Source organism: Ceratotherium simum, chromosome 23, assembly GCF_057802395.1.
Source record: "Ceratotherium simum simum isolate JZ-2026a chromosome 23, ASM5780239v1, whole genome shotgun sequence".
Taxonomy (NCBI): domain Eukaryota; kingdom Metazoa; phylum Chordata; class Mammalia; order Perissodactyla; family Rhinocerotidae; genus Ceratotherium; species Ceratotherium simum.
The window spans coordinates 27,428,224-27,447,504 of NC_141922.1; the positions used below are offsets into that span (position 1 = coordinate 27,428,224).

Here is a 19,281-nt window from a genome sequence, read left to right on the forward strand (position 1 = left end):
ATGTCACTCTCTCTTCCTAGGATGTTGAGTAAATAGTGAGTTTTATATGATCAATATGCTTACAAGTAAGAAATTTTTTCCTCCAATCATATGATCATGAAAATTGAGATTACCGATCTATTTCTTGAGCTGTTCAACTAAATACATATGGAGACTATCAAATCTATTAAGAAGAAGGAAACACAATAAAAAAAATGAGCAACAAAAAAAACACTGTTGTCATTAATTGTGGTTATACAGCAATTTTTTTGTACAGTTTTTTAGACTTTATGGTCTGGACTCAGAGAGGTTTGAATCTCATATGCAGTAGGCAACACGAGATCGGGAAGAGTCTTAGCAAGTAGGAAACATACATTTCAAGTGCTTGACAGCTTTGCCAGTGGCAAGTCTTAACAGCATTACCTTAAATATTTCATTATATTCCATTTTGTGATTGACAGTTTCTCAGAGTAAATATATAAAACGTACACATACAGCCAGTTCCAGATACATTGTGTCCTAATTTTTTTCATGTGTCTTTTTTTCTTCATCTCCAGTAACCCTCATTCTGCTCCTTGACATACCAGATCCCCTAGATGGTGTCTCAATCAAGGCTCCATTTCCTAAGGGTGTCATTCATTCACTAAACACTTACTGACTGCTCACAGGACCAATCAGTAATAATATGTGATAACTGTCCTAAAGGGGCTCACAGTATACGAAGGAAAAAAAGACAGCATAAGAGAGTAAGATATAATAAATTAGCTTATAAAGATAAAAATATGGGCGCACAGGGGAGGAACACCCTATGGAGGGTGGGTTGAGATTGGGGCTATCAAGCTGTGCTTCCCAGAGGAGTGCCAACTTAAATCCTAAAGTATGAGTAGGGTTAGATAAATGATAGGGAGAAGACCTGGGAAGAAGAGTGTGTAATTTGGTTTCTGTTAACAGGATTTTTATTTTTTCTTGAGCGTTAAAGCATTCTATTAACCAGCTTTAATATGATAGCTTCCCACTGTAATGAAAGCTGAAGTTTATGCCTTATTTCCATAATTCCTTTTCACCACAACTTCTTGGTAAAGTACAGGATAAAAAGAAGCAAAAGAGTGAACAAAAAGCAAAGAGATTAGCTAGAACAAAAGATATCCCGCTAGGTCGGTGGTTCTTAATGGGAGGGCTGCAGAATTTTACCACCCAGGGGACATTTGGCAATGTCTGGGGACAATTTTTTGATGGTCACAACTTTGACAGGGATGCCAAGGACATCTAGTGGGTAGAGGACAGGTGTGCTGCTAAACATTCTGAAATGCACAGGACAGCCCCCCACAACAAAACAAATAATTATCTAGGAGGCTGCAAAGCCCTGCATTAAGCTGATAATTGAGAATTATTTTTAGCTTCCTGAGAAGCACAGAGGACTCAAAAGTAGGAGGGTCACTATTTTTTATCACTCACGTAGGTTGATACTAATAGGCTGGTGACAATTTGTAAAGCTGAAAGGGATGCTTTCACATCCTGCAACTGGTGTTTTTAGCTCAGAGAATAAGGTTTCTACTTCATTTTAAAAGAGCCCCTGGTAAGGAGATCACACAGCGTCTTGAACAGCTCAATGTAGTTTTTCTACTTACAGACTCCTGGAGCACTAAATTATTTTTTTGTGTTCAGTTTAAACCACCCTGTAGCAATTTTTTTTAAGTTTCTAACCATAGCCTTGGAAAAGAATCTTTAAGAATTTTGGCTAGGAAGATGCTTATATTGTGATTGCAGACAGGTTTAACCATGGGCTCCTGTGGCGTGCTGTTACTTAACCCTTTTCAAGGTCTTGCCCTAGCATTTGCCAGCTGGAAAACTCACCCTCTTCTTTGTTCTAAGGTTTGTCATATGTGGAGGTATTGACTTTCCATACTAGGCTCACATTCACACACATACAAATTGGTGGATAATTGCCAAAATATTAATTTAAAATAACATTCAAGGAGGAAACTAAAGAAACGTAAATAAATGCAATATGATATCTTGGTTTAGATCCTGGAACAGAGAAAGGACATTAATTTAAAAAACAAACAAAAAACATGATGAAATTCAAATAAAGTCTGGAGTTCCATTAATAGTAATGTACCAATGATACTTTCTCAGTTTTCACAAATGTACCACGGTTATGTAAGATGTTAACATTAGGGGGGACTGGGTGAAGGGTATATGGGAACTCTGTATAATCTTTACATCTTTTCTGTGAATCTAAATTATTCCAAAATAAAAATTTTATTTCTAAAAAATAACATGATGAGGAGACTAAAATGAATAAATTGGTAAGGGTTTCTCATTTGAAAGCAATTTTTTAAAAATTATGTATGTAAGTTAGAAGCACTAAAACAGTTTGTTGCAATCCTGTAACTGAAATATCAGCTTACAATTATGTTTTCAAACTCTCTTATTTCGTTGAAATCGTAATGTACATGTTTTAATTTCACATCAAAATGAACATAGAAGTCAGACATTGCAAATCAGAAGTTTGTTGTCCAGAAGTAGCTCATATTTTTTTGGTTATTATAGGTTGATATATTTTAAAGAATTTGCAAATATTTGCAAAATTGAAGATTTCACATAAACATCCAGATTCCTAGCTTCTCTTGAAAAATTCGAACTGGCAAACTTATCCCAGGTTCAGATATGTGTGAACACTTTGAGTAGAGGTGTTCTCCTTTATCCTGGGCATATGCTTGCCAGATGGCCACACACTCCCTTCTTTTTATTCCCCACTCCCAGCCCAGTTACCAAGGGGGTCAACTGTGTGCATTTCAGCATGTGATACCTGATTTTCACATTCATATTTCACTCCTCAGTATTAAATAAATAGAGCCTTTTCGTATTTTTACTAATTTAAAATTTTGAAAGATTTAATTAAGCCCATTTGCCTGTAAACATATCAGGCTGTAGAAAATATATTCTGGAGTCCCACTTATGAAACCTTTTTTACCTGTTTATGGGGCTCAAAATTTTTAAGTGTCCCCCAACTTGTTTCAGTATGGCAGATAAAGGACGGATACATTTTCCTTTTCCATCCCATGTCTACATAATTTGGGACCAATTATTTGTTCTATCTTACTCTGAATGGTGGATTTGTGCTAAGACTTCTCTACTTCCCAAATAGATTTTTTTAAATTTTCAGAACTTTTTCTTAGATTGATATAATAATGCCATCTTATTTGCCAATCCCCCAAGAATAGGAATGAGTAGTATAAACTTAACAAGTGATCTTGGCTGTCGAAATTCCATGGAATCTTATATTTTGTTCCTTGAAATAACAACAATTTTTAAAATATAATTCTTTTTCATAAAGAAATAGACTCTCCTATGTAATATTTCTTCTATCCTAGGATTCACTCACCCAATTCCTAGAAGTAGTATCCTAGTCTCTTCTCTTTTTCTCTTTTTTTCTTTATGTGCTTTTATAAAGATCTTGGATGCCACTTTAGAGGAATATTCTACTTGTTAAGCAGGAAAAAATTTCTACTGAAATGTCATTATTTAGGGAAATGATTGGCTGTTACAGGGCCTTCATATCACCAAGGGTTTGTTAAGCCTATTTGTATAAATAAAAAGATTGGAGGGCAGAAGATAGTAAGCCTACCAAATAACAAACTACTTTGAAGTACTTTAAAAATTGCTTAGCAGTGTCACCAAGAATTAAAATCTAGCCACAATAATTTCTAACAATTCATGACAGCAGATTTATAGGATTCAAAAAAATTATTAACATTTGGTTTGGTTGTGGGATACATTTGAAAGAAATAAACTTTTTATTTATTTTTTTAAATGTTATATTATCCAGATTTTTTTTTTACATGCTTTGTCCCTCTTTGTCGTGCTTTAAATTCTCTTGTATTATTGAGCCTTTAATGAGGAAGAGTGCTTCGTGATTTGACTCCTCAGACTATAGTAAGTCTCCCAAATACATCTTCTCAGGTAACCTTGTACTTTTCCTTTCTAATGTTCTTCATGATTATATAATTAATCTTGTAATGGGCTGTTTCATATTTTTCTCTCTCCCTTTAATGTGAGACGTGTGAAGGCAAGGCCTGGTCCACAACTTTATGAACACTGGTTCTCATACTGTTGAGTGCATCATAGTTTTTTAATAAATAGTGTTTAATAGGTGAATAAATATGTTGTGCCCCTGCATTTAAAACAAAATAGAGCTACATTATTTTTTTAAGTATGTGGGAAAAAAGATATATGACTTGACTTTTTCATTCTTGTCCCTAGGCCTCTAGTTTTAAGTTTCTTAAATCCATCCTGCATATGGCACCTAGACTGATCAACTTAAATACAGACACGGTTAAGTCAAGTGCCCTTCAACATCCCCAAAGTCTTTCCTTAGTTTTGACCAAAAAAACCCAAAATCCAACAACTACCTTAGCCTGTCATATATGGCCCTCTTTGAATAAGTGTTTGTTTACCTCTCCAGCTCCATCTAAAGAATCTACTCAGCTCCAAACAATCTTAGATGTTCAGGGAATTCTAAAGTTTTCTTATAATATAATATGTTATTTATTGCCCCTTTTCCCTGTGCCTGGAAGCCCATACTGAATTTCTACTCTAAGTTCACCTGTCCTAACTTTTCAAGATTCAACTCTAACATCATCTCAAGGAGGACTTCTCTAAACTCCCAAGTTGCAAAAATGTCTACTTTTTATGTTCCCATAACACATGCTCACCTTTATCTCAGCATCTACAACACATTATTAAAATGACCGGTTTGTATCTAACTCCTCTTTAAAACTTCAAGTCTCTTAAAGAAAGGATCCTATCTTATGCAATTTTGTATTGAAATATTCTCTCAATGTTCGGTGTTGAATAAATATTTCCATAGAAAAATTATATCAAATCATCATCAAATATTTATTTGACCTTTCACTAGGAGGAAAGATTGTCTAGAGTTACAAGGGATATCCAAATTTCCCTAAGATACTTCTTTGATGAATTATTTCTTTTTGTCACATTTTAATTGAAACATTTGAATTATAAACTTTGGCCTTTTTTATTTCTTATATTTAGGTATATTTCACTTTATTTGATTATTCATTAATTAACATATTTTAAAAACTTTTTTGAGCATTTACTATGTGTTATGCGCTAAGCCAGCTTCTTGTCACAAGGAGATGATAGATGTAGCTGCTGACATAATGTAATTCAGTAGTTAAAAAATTAAAATAGAGTATTAATGCTCTACTACAAGTAAGGATTTTGAAGAATGAATTTAAGCTAGTAGGTTAAGAGCCAAAAAAGGATATTCCAGACAAAGGAAACAACATGTGAAAAGCTATGGAAGCAATTTACAGCATGGTGCATTTTCAAATTAGAAATTGTCACCTGAAGTTTCCTGCCTTTTTAGATGTAGATCAGATAGTCGAACTCCTGATTTTAAATTCTGGGGAGGTCCAATGATTTCAGTGAATTTCTTGGGCCAGTAAGTGGAAACCTAATGTCTAATAATTAATTTTGGCTGCAGATTCCTGCTTTCTTATTTTTCTGGGTTATGTCTATTCTACATAAATTCAAGTAGACATTGTCCCCAGTTTCATCTGAACAAACAAACAAAACAATTTTTAAATATACAGTTGGAAACTTGCTCTGGATAATTTGGGAAAAGATGCGGGCAGTCTACATCAAAGGTAGGCAAACAACTTGAAACTGAATATTAATACTTATATCTGTTAAATACTTTGTCCAACCAGTTGCTTAAATTTTTTTCCCCCTGACTTCTTCACTCCACACAATCTTCCTACTCTTGTCAATCTCTTATTCCTTTCTCTTCTTCCTACTTCCTTTCTCTCTTCTACCTCTTCCCTCCTGAATGGCCTTAAGAACATTGTGGTTTCGATATATATTGTGCTTAGTAATTCATCTCATTCTGTCCTACCACCTAGTTTGTCTCACTTTCTTACTGACAAAACTAGATTAAGTTAGATTTTCTTTTGTTTTTATAAAAAAGCATAATGAATCATTTATTCATATAATTTATTTCTTTTTTTTCCCCTCCCCAAAGCCCCAGTACATAGTTATATATTCTTTGGAATTCCTTCTAGTTCTTCTATGTGAGCCGCCACCACAGCGTGGCTACTGACAGACAAATGACGTGGTTCCGCACCGGGAACCAAACCCAGGCCGCCAAAGTGTAGCACGCCGAACTTTATCCACTAGGCCATCAAGGCTGGCTCATAAATCATTTCTATTACTGATTTAATGCCATATGTACTCTCATCCTAGTACCAGTAGGATGATTCAGTGAAACAAACAGCAAGGTGAGGCAGCATTGTATGTAAACATGACCTTTATGACTAAGTTAAATTACTAACAAGCAAGAACCAGAAAAAGCAAAAATAAAAGAATCTGCTTACTTTTTTTGCCTTGAAAAATCTGTGCACTATATTTCTTTTTAATAAGAATTGCATTTGATGGGTTTTAATCAAATTTATCTGATCCTGTGCAGTCTGCCTCTTGCTGATTTTAATTCTGTCCCTTTCATAGCATCGCTTCTGTTTTCCAGTTCCCTGCTTTGGGTTCATTTCATTATTATTCCACATTTATATGCTTCCTTTCAGTGAGGACAGGGATTAGACTTTCATTCTTATGCAGATGACACTCAGATGTATTTGAAGATTATTCCTAATTTTTACCCTACTTCTGACATTTTATCAGCTTCTCATGAAGACATAGAGACTGGGATGTCCAATTAAATATTATTAATCTGAACTACTTAATGATACTCCAGACACTGATTTAAATAGGTTTTATCATTCACCTTCACACGTACATGCATGTGTGTGTTTCATGACCAATAGTCAACAATCTGAGAATTCTAATTGATTCAGAAAACAGTTTCTAATCCTGTTTATCTGCATTTTAGTAACAGGTCTTTAGTATTTAGGTAAATAATTCAGTGATTTGGGGGTAGATTATATTATATGCTGTATTAAACAAAGTAAAATAAGAACAAAATGAAATTCTGACATATTAAAAGTGTTATATTTCAATGCATTACTTAAATCCCCGTTTTTGTGTTCAGATTGTTATAGAATAAACTTCAGTGTATGGTTTCACTTCATAATAAAAATAACTTTGTGTATGACTTTCCAAACTATTAGGAGCTTCCTTCCCAGAAAGGAAGTACAAGATAAAGTGTGGTTGAACATAGTCCTTCAAAACATATGCCAAATATCATGCAGAAAGTCTAAAATTGTGACACTCAACCCAGAACTCTGTATCTTATTTAATGGAGTTCTGTTTTCTGTGTGAAAACTCCACAATTCCTATTTATATCCATTAAGAGAACAGGCACTCTACTTCTGATATTGTTCTTCTCACTTGTCCTATTTTCTTTTGTCCACTTTGATTTCTGCGAAGTTGTATTCCTTTTTATAGCAAATGTTTTATGATCTCAGTTGAAAATTAATTCCCAAACCCTTTTCACTTTCTGGGCATTTTTTCCTCCCTACATTACTAATTCCTTCATTAAAAATATTTTACTTTAATTTATAAAGTCTTTTTCGCAATTTTGGAAATAGTTATTTTGTTTGAGCTAATACAGGCTTTGTATCTCCTGTAACTTCTATCTTAGAAATGATTTAATTTTCTGAGCCATTTATTTTCTCAGAGTCAATTTTTCATCATTGCATTGCTTTATCTTAAAAGCATATACATCTGCGAACATAGGATGGTTTTCTTTTCTTAGAATGTCCCTAAAGCATTTCAACTATCTCTAATAGTCAAAATGATCACATATTAATTTTAAAAGATAATGTCTCATGAAGTGTTGCCATGGATATGGACACCTTGTTATTGTGTACAAGTTCACCTTGGTTTGATTAGAATGAGTTTGTTCTTTATAAGGTTTCTACAAGAGCCATGGAAGAAAGACTCCCAAATTTCCAGAGTGGTGGAAAAAAAACATAGAAATCAAACAATTCTTTTTCTATGTCACTTCCTAAAAATTGCCTTCCCTGATCTGTTATCTACTTCCATAGGCTTTCCTGGTCTATTACTCTGATAGCGTCTTGTAAATCCAACTTTATCTACTAGTTTGGTGTTTCTCTTTCCTTCTAGACTGAAAGCTCCATGAGGGCAGGGACACTGACTGTCTTCTTTTCTTCACTACTTCCAATGTCCAGCACAATGTTTCAGAAACAGAATATGCACTCATTTAGTGTTTGTGGAATACATGAATTTGCAGAATAAAAATTGTACAGCATTCAGCTTTCATAAATGAATTGTAAATAACATTCACTAGATAGAATTTATCAGAAAAAACTATATTGAAATATCAACATTCTTTTTTTTAGTGAAAAATTTGATTTCATATTTCACCAAATAAAAGTTCTTAACGATTAGATCATATTTGTTTCTAGATCTGGAACATATTTGATGAATAAATAATAAAAAATATTAATTTTCCTTTGAGGCATTAATGATATATTGCTATGATATCAGTTTATATTTTATCAGTTTATATCAGCTTATATATAAACTGATAAAAATATTAGTATCAATTTATATCATAGACATAGAGAGTTTTAGATGCAGATTCCTATTGAAGTTTCCAAAACTATAATAGTTCTGATCCTCTCAAACAACCAACATTGAATATTTATTTGTAATAGATATGTTCTTACTTCACTACCTTGGAATACAAAATAAATTCAGTTTTTAAATTATAAATCCATGGCTGGGCACACTGTCACCACTCTCTCTTTTTCCCCTCCTAGGGCTTACTCACTCCCAGGTGACAGTCTTTTGCCTCCTGGAAAGAAAATAAATAATTAAAATCAATCCACCAAAAACCCCACTTTTGCTTCAATCAAAAGTCATGATAAAAACACAAACTATCAACCTTGTTGTGAAGTGTAGATGGTAAGGATAGAGTTCAAATACCACTGGTGGTGTTTGGGCAAAGAAGGATTCAAAAGAAACTGTGGGTAACACTTTCCCTAGTGTGCCTCTATAAGATCAGGGATAGTTCCCTTTCATGTCTGAGAAGTAGCCACACCATATCTCTCAATGTTCAATTCTCAATGACTACTAGAAGTTGTCCATCTTTAGGTACCAACACTTATTCATTTCCAATCATTTCATATTTGTGCCTAACAGTATTTATTGTCCTGCTTCACAGAACCCCATTGGAAACCTTTAAACAAATAAGTCTCTTGTTGGTACATCTCTCTTGGTCTGAACCATTCTGACTTGGTGCACTTCACAAAATTTGGTCTGTTCATACTTATTCGTTGTTACATAGTTACACATTTTTAGAACATCTAATTTTCCAAAGTACAAGTTAAGAGTTTATAGGAATATAAAGGCAATAGAAACTCTCCTAAGTTGAAATTAATATGACCAGCTTTGTCTACCACCTCTTATATAGGAGAAGAAATATAGTTTATTCCACGACTAATGCAAAGTTACTCTCAGAGATAATCTAACACTATGAGTTTTTATCCTCATCCCTGGCTAACGAGCAATGAAGTCATTGGGGTATTGAAAGATAGAAATGGAAATACTTCTGCTAGGGGTAAGATCACAATGTTTCCTAATTCACAGGTTAAAAGAAAAGGAAATATTACCAATACATCTGAATTCAAATTGATCCATCATTTTCTGTGTTTCATATGTCATCAAACATTTTTAATAACAATAGGCTATTTCTCTGAGAGAGTAAAAGCCTCATTGGACTAGAGTATAACTTCCAGGCTCTACTAAACTCATTACACTTATTGGGAGAAGCCATTAAGAGCACGTGGCGCAAGCGGTTAATTGCGCATACTCCGCTGTAGCGGCCTGGGGTTCGCGGGTTCCGATCCCGGCGCGCACTGATGCACTGCTTGTCAAACCATGCTGTGGCGGCATCCCATATAAAGTGCAGGAGGATGGGCATGGATGTTAGCCCAGGGCCAGTCTTCCTCAGCAAAAAGAGGAGGATTGGCAGATGTTAGCTCAGGGCTGATCTTCCTCACACACACAAAAAAAGCATGTAGATAACTTCTAAATATAATCATTTTAAGCCTATCAGAGAGTATGGATGATATAGTCTAACTGTCTAAGTTTACAAGTGAAAGACCCGAGATCCAGATCGTTTCGATTTGCTCAAGTGTGAACACCAAGTAAGTTGAAGATGCAGGGATAGTTGAAGATACACAAACTACAAAGCTATTTGGACTTCATCCTAATGACTACTATGAAGATATAGGCTATCATACCCCTCATAACACAGAAACGTTCCTTGCCCGAAATCTTCGAACATCCCTACGACATAGCGTGAGAGCAGCAGACAATGGAACTTACTTGTTCACACAGCTCTTAGCAAATCCTTGGTGGATGAGAATATTCACCAAAAAGTGGTAGTTTGAATTGCTACTACATCCAAAGGAAAAAAAAATGGACGATACAAACCAGAAACAACAACAAATCTCTATTGTGGCTCTCATTATTTTAATCATGTGTCCATTCATTCATTCATATATTTATTATCTACTATGTGCCAGGCACTGTTATAGGCACTGGAGACACCATGGTGGACAAAACCAAGTCCTTGCTCTCGTCAAGCTGTCATTTTAATAGGAAAAGAGACAATAAACAATGATATGTGTATATACACATATGCATATATATACATGTGTATATACTTGTGTGTAAATATGGACATCTCTATGTGTGTGTATGTGTATGAAGGTGACACTTAAAAATCTAAAGTTAAGATAGATTAGTCAGAACAGACCATCTATTGAGAATTATTTGAGAGAAACCTATACAAAGTAAGAAAAAAACAGCACTCTTTAATCCATTTGGAGTTAATTTTTGTGTATGGTGTAAGGTAAGGGTCTACTTTCATTTTTTTGCATGTGGCTATCCAGTTTTCCCAACACCATTTGTTGAAGAGACTTTCTTTTCCCCATTGTATGTTCTTGGCTCCTTTGTCAAAGATTAGCTGTCCATAGATGTGTGGGTTTATTTCTGGGCTTTCGATTCTATTCCATTGATCTGTGTGTCTGTTTTTGTGCCAGTACCATGCTGTTTTGGTTACTATAGCTTTGTAGTATATTTTGAAATCAGGGAGTGTGATACCTCCAGCTTTGTTCTTTTTTCTCAGGATTCCTTTAGCTATTCGGGGTCTTTTGTTGTTCCATATAAATTTTAGGATTCTTTGTTCTATTTCTGTGAAAAATGTTGTTGGAACTTTGATAGGGATTGCATTGAATCTATAGATTGCTTTAGGAAGTATGGACATCTTAACTATGTTAATTCTTCCAATCCAAGTGCACAGAATATCTTTCCATTTCTTTGTGTCTTCTTCAATTTCTTTCAGCAATGTTTTACAGTTTTCGGTGTACAGATCTTTCACCTCTTTGGTTAAGTTTATTCCTAGGTATTTTATTCTTTTTGTTGCAGTTGTAAATGGGATGGTATTCTTAATTTCTCTTTCTGCTACTTCATTGTTAGTGTATAGATACATACATACTCATACACTGCTGGTGGGAGTGCAAACTGGTGCAGCCACTACGGAAAACAGTATGGAGATTCCTCAAAAAATCAAGGATAGAACTACCATATGACCCAGCTATTCCATTGCTGGATATTTATCCAAAGAACTTGAAAACACCAATGTGTAAAGATACATGCACCCCTGTGTTCATTGCAGCGTTATTCACAATAGCCAAGACTTGGAAGCAACCTAAGTGCCCATCAAGGGACGAATGGATAAAGAAGATGTGGTATATATACACAATGGAATACTTATGCAAAGCGAAATAAGTCAGAGGGAGAAGGTCAAATACCATATGATTTCCTTCATTAAGTAGTAGATAATGACAACAGTAAACAAACACATAGAGACAGAGATTGGATTGGTGCTTACCAGAGAGAAAGGGGGAAGGGGGGAGGGCAAAAGGGATAATTCGGCACATGTGTGTGGTGATGGGTTGTAATTAGTATTTGGGTGGTGAACATGATGTAATCTATGCAGAAATAGAAGTATAATGATGTACACCTGAAATTTATACAATGTTATAAACCAATGTTACTGCAATAAATAAAAAATTAAAAAAAAAAGAAAAGAAAAAAACAGCAAGTGCTAAGGTCTTCGAGTGGGAATATTCTTGGTGTGTTTAAGAAAATTGCAAGTAAGTGAGCGGAAAGAGATTTACGGAATTTTCAAATATTGAGAATATGTGGGAACAGAATCGCAAAAGTTTCTCAATATTATAAAAAATTCCTGAAGATTCTGGAAGGAGAAAGTGATAGAGGTACTTCAGGGCACAATAAATCCAGAGACCACTACAGACAGGTCCCGGTTGGTATATTCTGCGCAAAAGGAATATTTAACCTGTGAGTTGTATCCTTACTCAACCAAAAAATAAAATTTCAGCTTCTCTTACTTGTGTAGTTGAAAATTATATCCAGTACAAATCTAAATGCCTGAAGGTTACAGTTGAACCAAAACATATTTCATTGTACTTAACCTTATTAGACGTTTTCCAAAGCATGGTTAACTATATCTGTTTGGCTTGAGAAAAAAACAGGAATATATTTATAGAGAGGCTAGGGATGAATTTTTTTGGCTTCTGCTACTACACTTACATCATTTTCTTGAAAGGGCATCATTCTTTTAACAGGATTTCATGATGTCGTCACCTATATTATCTCATTTAATTCGCAAACAAAACTGTAAAATGGATAAGGAAGCCATTCGTATCTCCTTTTTTAAAAACATAGGTGGCATATGCATAAAACATACAGAATATTTTAAAATAACAGCTCTCTCCAGGGCACTAAGAGTTAAGATAATCATAGATACATAGAATCTGTAAAAATTAGCTAATTTGTATCAATTCATTTTGAACTGCTGAGATCAGAAAGTCAACATCTTTATGATAGCAAGCTTTCCCCTTCAGAACATGACCTGTCTTTCCATTTATACAGGGTTTATTTTATTTCCTTCAGAAATTATTTTACAGTTCTCTTTATAGAAGTCTTGTACGTTTCTTGCCAAATATATTTTTCAAACTTATATGTTTCTTTTGCTGCTTGTGTGATTTGGATCTTTCCATTTGAATTGCTAATTATTGTTGTTACAAAACAAAACTTTAATTTCTTCTTCAAAGCCTATTTATCTGACTCTTAAATATAACACTGCATATATTGTATGTAAATTATTAAATCTCTTGAGTTTAAGTAGGAAAATATCATATGGCAAGTAAATAATGACACTTTTTTGTTTCTTTAAATTTTATAACTCTTTCCAATTTTTTCTTAGTGTATTGAATTACCTAGGACCTCTAAGACACTGTTGAATGCTGTCAGATTGTGGGCATCCATGTTTTCTTCTAATCTTTAATTGCAAAAGTTTTCACATTTTATTGTATAGTGTAATACTTGTTTTGATTTCATACATTCATTGTTATATTTAGAAGGAGTTCTCCTTTTTTCTGCTATGTGTGTGTTTCTTAGAATTTAAATCAGGACTTTCTGCTTAATTTATCAAACACTTTATGAGCACATGCTGGCTACATTAATGTCTTGGTTAGGAAAGGCTCCTTCAAATCTAAGGATGAAAATACCAAGGATTAAATATATCAAGGCTACATTAAGGAAGAAAATTTGTATCAAAATAGTGTATGAGTTCAATATAATTCAATAAAAATACCAATCCTTTTTTACCTTAACAAACTGACACATCTAAAGTTCACGGAAAAATAAATATTCAAGAATAACCAATAAAATTATGAAATTGAATAATAATGGGGAGATTTGTACTATCTATATTAAAAGTGATTAAACAGTATGATAACTTATAGAGGAATAATCATGGATCAGTGAATCAATTCCAAAAAATAAAGGCTCAGATCCATGTATGGATTTTTTTAATAGATGGATAAATAAATAGAGATATAGTTTAACATAACATAATATAATACAAATGTCATTTTACATTGGTGGAGAATAAAGTAGAGTTTACTATGAATACTCTTGGGAAAATAGCTATCCACATATTAGAAAATATAATTATATCCCCTGCTTTACACTATACAAAAATAATATCCAGATAAATGAAAAGTTTAAATATAACAATGTAAAATTACGAAAGTATGAGAATTAAATATTAAATGATATTTTCATCCTTAGATTTGAAGTAACACCTTTCCTAACCAAGACTTTAAACATAGATACCCTAAAGGAAAATACTGACAAATTTACATATTTTTTTTAAAAGTTTGCCGAGGAAGATTAATTTAAAGCAAATTAAAAAATTAAAATATTTTTATATTTTAGACTGTAGGAAAATATTTACAACACACACAAAAGCGATTAATATTGATAATATACAGGAAACTCCTATAATCAATGAGGAAAAAATAATTGAAACTAGAAAAAGTGTACATAAGCACAAAAATCACAGCAAAAGAAATAGAGATAACAATAAAAACTGCTGTTAAACCATACTAATAACGTAGAGAATTGGAAATTAAAACATTATTGACATACTTAACAGAATGACAAAAGCACAAATGGCTGACACTGTTATTTTGGTGTGAGCGTGGGGAACTATTCTCTTTCTTGTACCATTTTGACAGTATACTGAACAAACTTTTGAAGAGTAATTTACTCATATTTATCAGATTTTAAAATGCTCGCATGCTGTGGCTAAGTAATCCTTCTAAAAAGTCATCCTACAATAATAGCACAATTATAAAGCAAAAATAATAGCACAAGTATAAAGATATAAAAGCTAAGATCTTCATTCATGGATTACATAATAGAGCTGAAAAAATAAAAACCAACTTTCACTAGTGTGTGCTATATAACAAGCAAACACAAATCTCAATGGCTTTCAACAATAAGTAATTTTTCCATTCGGTTATGTTGAATGTTGGTTGCTGTGGGTCAGCTGTTGCAACTCTGCTCAAATGGCAGGTCTTCTCATTCTCCAACTGAAGATTAAGGACACCCCCTCATCATCACGTGCCATTCTCATAGTTGAAGGCAGTCAAAAATTTACAATTCTTTTGTCACCTACCGTTTAGACTTTTAAAACCTAGTAAATAAATCTACATATGCTGACCTATAGCAGTACTCAAGATACATGAGAAAAAAAAGTTTCAGAGGAATATGGATAGAATTAGTTCTTAAAACACACAAAAAACCAAGAAGTGTGTAAAAACACATACACCTGCAAAAAGGAAATATCTGCAAAAATACTGCCTAACTTGTTAAGTGGTTACTCTGGTTTAGCTGGAAGCAGATGAGAAGACCACCATGTGTACAGGTGATTTTTACTTATCACTTTATGAGTATTTTTTCTTTATTTTTATATGAAAAAAACCTCATTTTCAAAAAAGACAGTTTCTCAGTCTAAAACGTATTTACAAGGATTCTTCATCAGCATGTAGAAAGCACTTATTTTACAGTCCGTTTAAGAGCTCTGCCAAAGAACTTGGATATTTTTTTCCTTTAGTAAACATTCCTATATCACGAAAGCCACTGCACTCGCAGGTAATGAACAGAGGTGATAAACAAGGCCTTGTCCACAAGACTGTGTGTGTACACATTTTAGAAAACAAAGCATGCCAGAGAATTCCCAAGTAGTAATTGCTGCTCAAAGATGCAGTATGATGTCCTTTCAGAAAGCTGTTTCTGCTAACTTCGAACCAATCATGTGATGGCTATAAAATTTTTATTGCTATAAGTTCTGAAAATTTTGTAACTGCATTCTCCATCAGATCACTAGCACCTAAAAAGCTTTATAGATGTGGTGTTCAAATAATGTGCTGTGAGGACTACAACCCATTGTAGAACTCTGAGTAAAAGAGTTAGGAACACTTCCTATAGAAAGAAGTAGCTTATCAGCTTGGCTTTGTTTAAATGAACAGATTTTCTGCGGGCAAGTATAAAAAGGCATAACATTTTAGACTTGGAGAACATCACAGAAAAAGTGGAAAATTATAAAAATGGTACATTCAAGAAAGAGTAATAATTCTCTTCTGGTACAAGTTAAGTGTATAACTGTATAAAATGGCAGGACATTGTACTGGAAAAGAAATCTAGGTCTTCACAAGAATAATTTTATATTCTATATAGGTAGTTTGTAATTTATCCTATGGGAAATAGAGATCAAGTTTGTATGCAATTAAGTAAAATACAGTAACCCTCCTTTATCCACGGTTTTGCTTTTCATGGTTTCAGTTACCTGCTGTCAATCAAGGTCTGAAAATATTAAATAGAAAATTCCAGAAATAAACAATTCGTATAAGTGTAAAAATTATGAGCTATTCTGAGTAGCCTGATGAAATCTTGCACTGACTTGCTTTGTCCCTCCTGGGATGTGAAATATCCCTTTGTCCAGCAGTTATCCCTGTGTCCAGTGTATCCGCACTGTATACACTACCCGCTCATGAGTCACTTAGTAGCGTCTTGGTTATCAGATTGACTGTCGTAGTACCATAGTGCTTGTGTTCAAGTAACTCTTATTTTACTTTATAATGGCACCAAACCCATTATTAAGCTTGAGTAATGATGCTGGCAATTTGAATATGCCAAAGAGAATCTGTAAAGTGCTTTCTTTAAGTGAAAAGGTGGAAGTTCTCAACTTAATAAGGAAAGAAAAAAAATCTATGCTGAGGTTGCTAAGATCTACTGTAACTTTTATTACAGTATGTTAAAATTGTTGTGTTTTATTATTAGTTATTATTGTTAATCTAACTTCGCCTAATTTATAAATCAAACTTTATCATAGGGATGTATAGAAAAAAACATACCATATATAGGATTCAGTACTGTCCATGGCTTCAGGCATCCGTTGGGGGTCTTGAAGGTATCTGCGAGGATAAGGGGGACTACTGTAATCACATTATGTTTTAGAAAGATAAATATAGTAACACTAAAGAGGATAGAACAGAGAGAGAAAATGGAGTATAGAAAAGGAGTTAAGTAGCTATTTCTAGTCCAGGAAAAAGATAATGATAAAGCACTGGGTATTGGAAAGAGAAGAAAAGAAGGAAAACAGGATATTTCAGAAGAGGAATACATAGGTCTTGAGGAGTGTTTGTGTATGTGTGGGAGGGAGGTAGAGGGATTAGTTAAGAAAGATTTAGTTAAAAGCTTCCTTAAGACATTTCTGTGGAATGTCCAGCAGAGAGAAAATTACTCAAAAAATCAAGAGAAATGGCAAAATTAGTGATGTAGATTTGAGAGCTACGAACACAGAAATGACCGTTGTAGTCATAGAAGTGAATTAGATTAACTATTCAGAGAGACCATTGAACAGAGAAAATAGGTCATTAAATCAATTTATAATTATTCTATTTAAGCGTCAGAGGGAAAAAATAGAACCAGAACAAAGGGTATGGAGCATAATTATTTAAAGCAAATAGGTCAAGAATCAAGAGGGTTTAGGACTATGTAAAGGAAGGCAGAGAATTTTAAACAAAGCTTATCAATATTTTTCATTACTGCTGAGAGATCAAGTATGTGGAAAAAATGAAGAGATACTATCAGATTTAACAATTATGAGGTCATTGCTGGCACTGAGAAAGCAATTTTAAGACTGAAATGAGAGGTCAGACTGAAATACTTTCAAAAGTGAATGGGGGAGAAGAAAATGCAGTGGTGAGAGTAGAAGACTTAACAAGAAGTTGTAATGTAATGATTTCATTTATATGTGGAATCTAAAAAAGACAAAACTCATAGAAACAGAGAGTAGAATTGTAGTTGCCAGACGTGGGGCTGAGGTGTAGGAGAAATGGAGAGATGCTGGTTAAAGGGAACAAATTTCTAGTTATAAGATGAATAACTTCTGGGGATATAAGGTACAGCCTGCTGACTCTAGTTAATAATGCTGGATCATATACAGTTATGTGTCTGTTAATGACGGGAATATGTTCTGAGAGATGTGATGTTAGGCAATTTTCTCCTCGTGGGAACATCATATAGTGTACTTGTGTACTTACTCAAATCTAGATGGTGTAGCCTACTACTGTACACCCCTAGGCTGTATGGTACTAATCTTATGACACCACCATCATGTATGTGGTCTGTGGTTGACCAAAACATTGTTATGTGATACGTGACTGTACTTGAAAGTTGCTGAGAGTAGATCTTAAATTTTCTCACCACACACACACACTAAAAAATGGTAATTATATGAGGTGATGGAGATGTTAACTACCTTTATTGAGGTAATTGTTCTGCAATATACTTGTATCTAATCATCAAGTTATGAACCTTCAATGTTGTGTACAACATTGCATGTCAGTTATATCTCAAGAAAGCTGGGGAAAAACGAGCCAATTATTAAATATTCAGAAATTTTGTGAGGCCTTGATAAACCTTTGGTAGCTTAAAATCAACCAAGGTGGGACTATTTATAGCATGGAAATTGAAAAAAAAGAAAGAGTGAATGAGGGAGAAAAAAAATGGAGTAGTGAGCTTAGAAGATTTATGAGAATTTAGGTAGTAAATGGAAAGAAAAAGATTGGTGATTAATGTTGAAGGAAGAAAAATACCACTTATTTTCTCCGTATTATAAAATAACATAGTTTTATTGATTAAAATATAGAAATCAGACACAGACAAGAGAAAATTAAAAGTAACCATGAAATCACCACAAGATAGAAACTTTAAGTTGAAGGAAAGTTGCCTGGAATAAATTTATGCTAAAATATAAGCTAGAGAGAAAAAAACTAGTAAAGAAAGCTATATTTAACACACTAGAGAGGTATATATTTAGTGATAAGGTAAGACTTGGAGTTGGGAGACCTGAGCTCGAATCCTGACTATGTTGTTTGCTAGCTAAATGATTTTGGAGAAGTTAAGCAAAGTTTTGAGACCTCCATAAATTGATCTTTAAAGTGATAACTATATAAAGTCTTTAGTGCACATGAAAATATATATTTAACTGTACATCATTTAAAAATACGGTGGATTATTATTGATGGAATGGAAGAGGATGACTTGTTCAGGATTTTAATGAAATGGGGCAAAGAAATAGAATCAAAAGTGATACCACCAAGAAACTTTGTGGCTGTCAAGAAGGAAGTTAAGACACAGATGCAGTGTGGTCATTAGCTCTTTTGTTAAGTAGAAGAAAAGAAGGGTTAGAAAACTAAGGACATATTACAACTTTTAACTTTTGTGAGAATTTATTAAAATTATGTCAGTGTAGCTCTTTTTATAGTCTGAATAGTCTAATTCACAGTTATAAGAACAAAGAGTAGTTTTAATATTGATATATCAGTTATGCTATTATGAGTCCTAGGG

At 33.7% G+C, this 19,281-nt stretch overlaps 1 protein-coding gene across 4 annotated transcripts in view; it reads left to right on the forward strand.

The window, feature by feature from the left end:
* The window catches only part of CSMD3 (CUB and Sushi multiple domains 3), a 1,195,693-nt gene that overhangs the window by 566,014 nt on the left and 610,398 nt on the right, over window positions 1-19,281 (forward strand). The gene's annotated exons all lie outside the window — the stretch shown is intronic.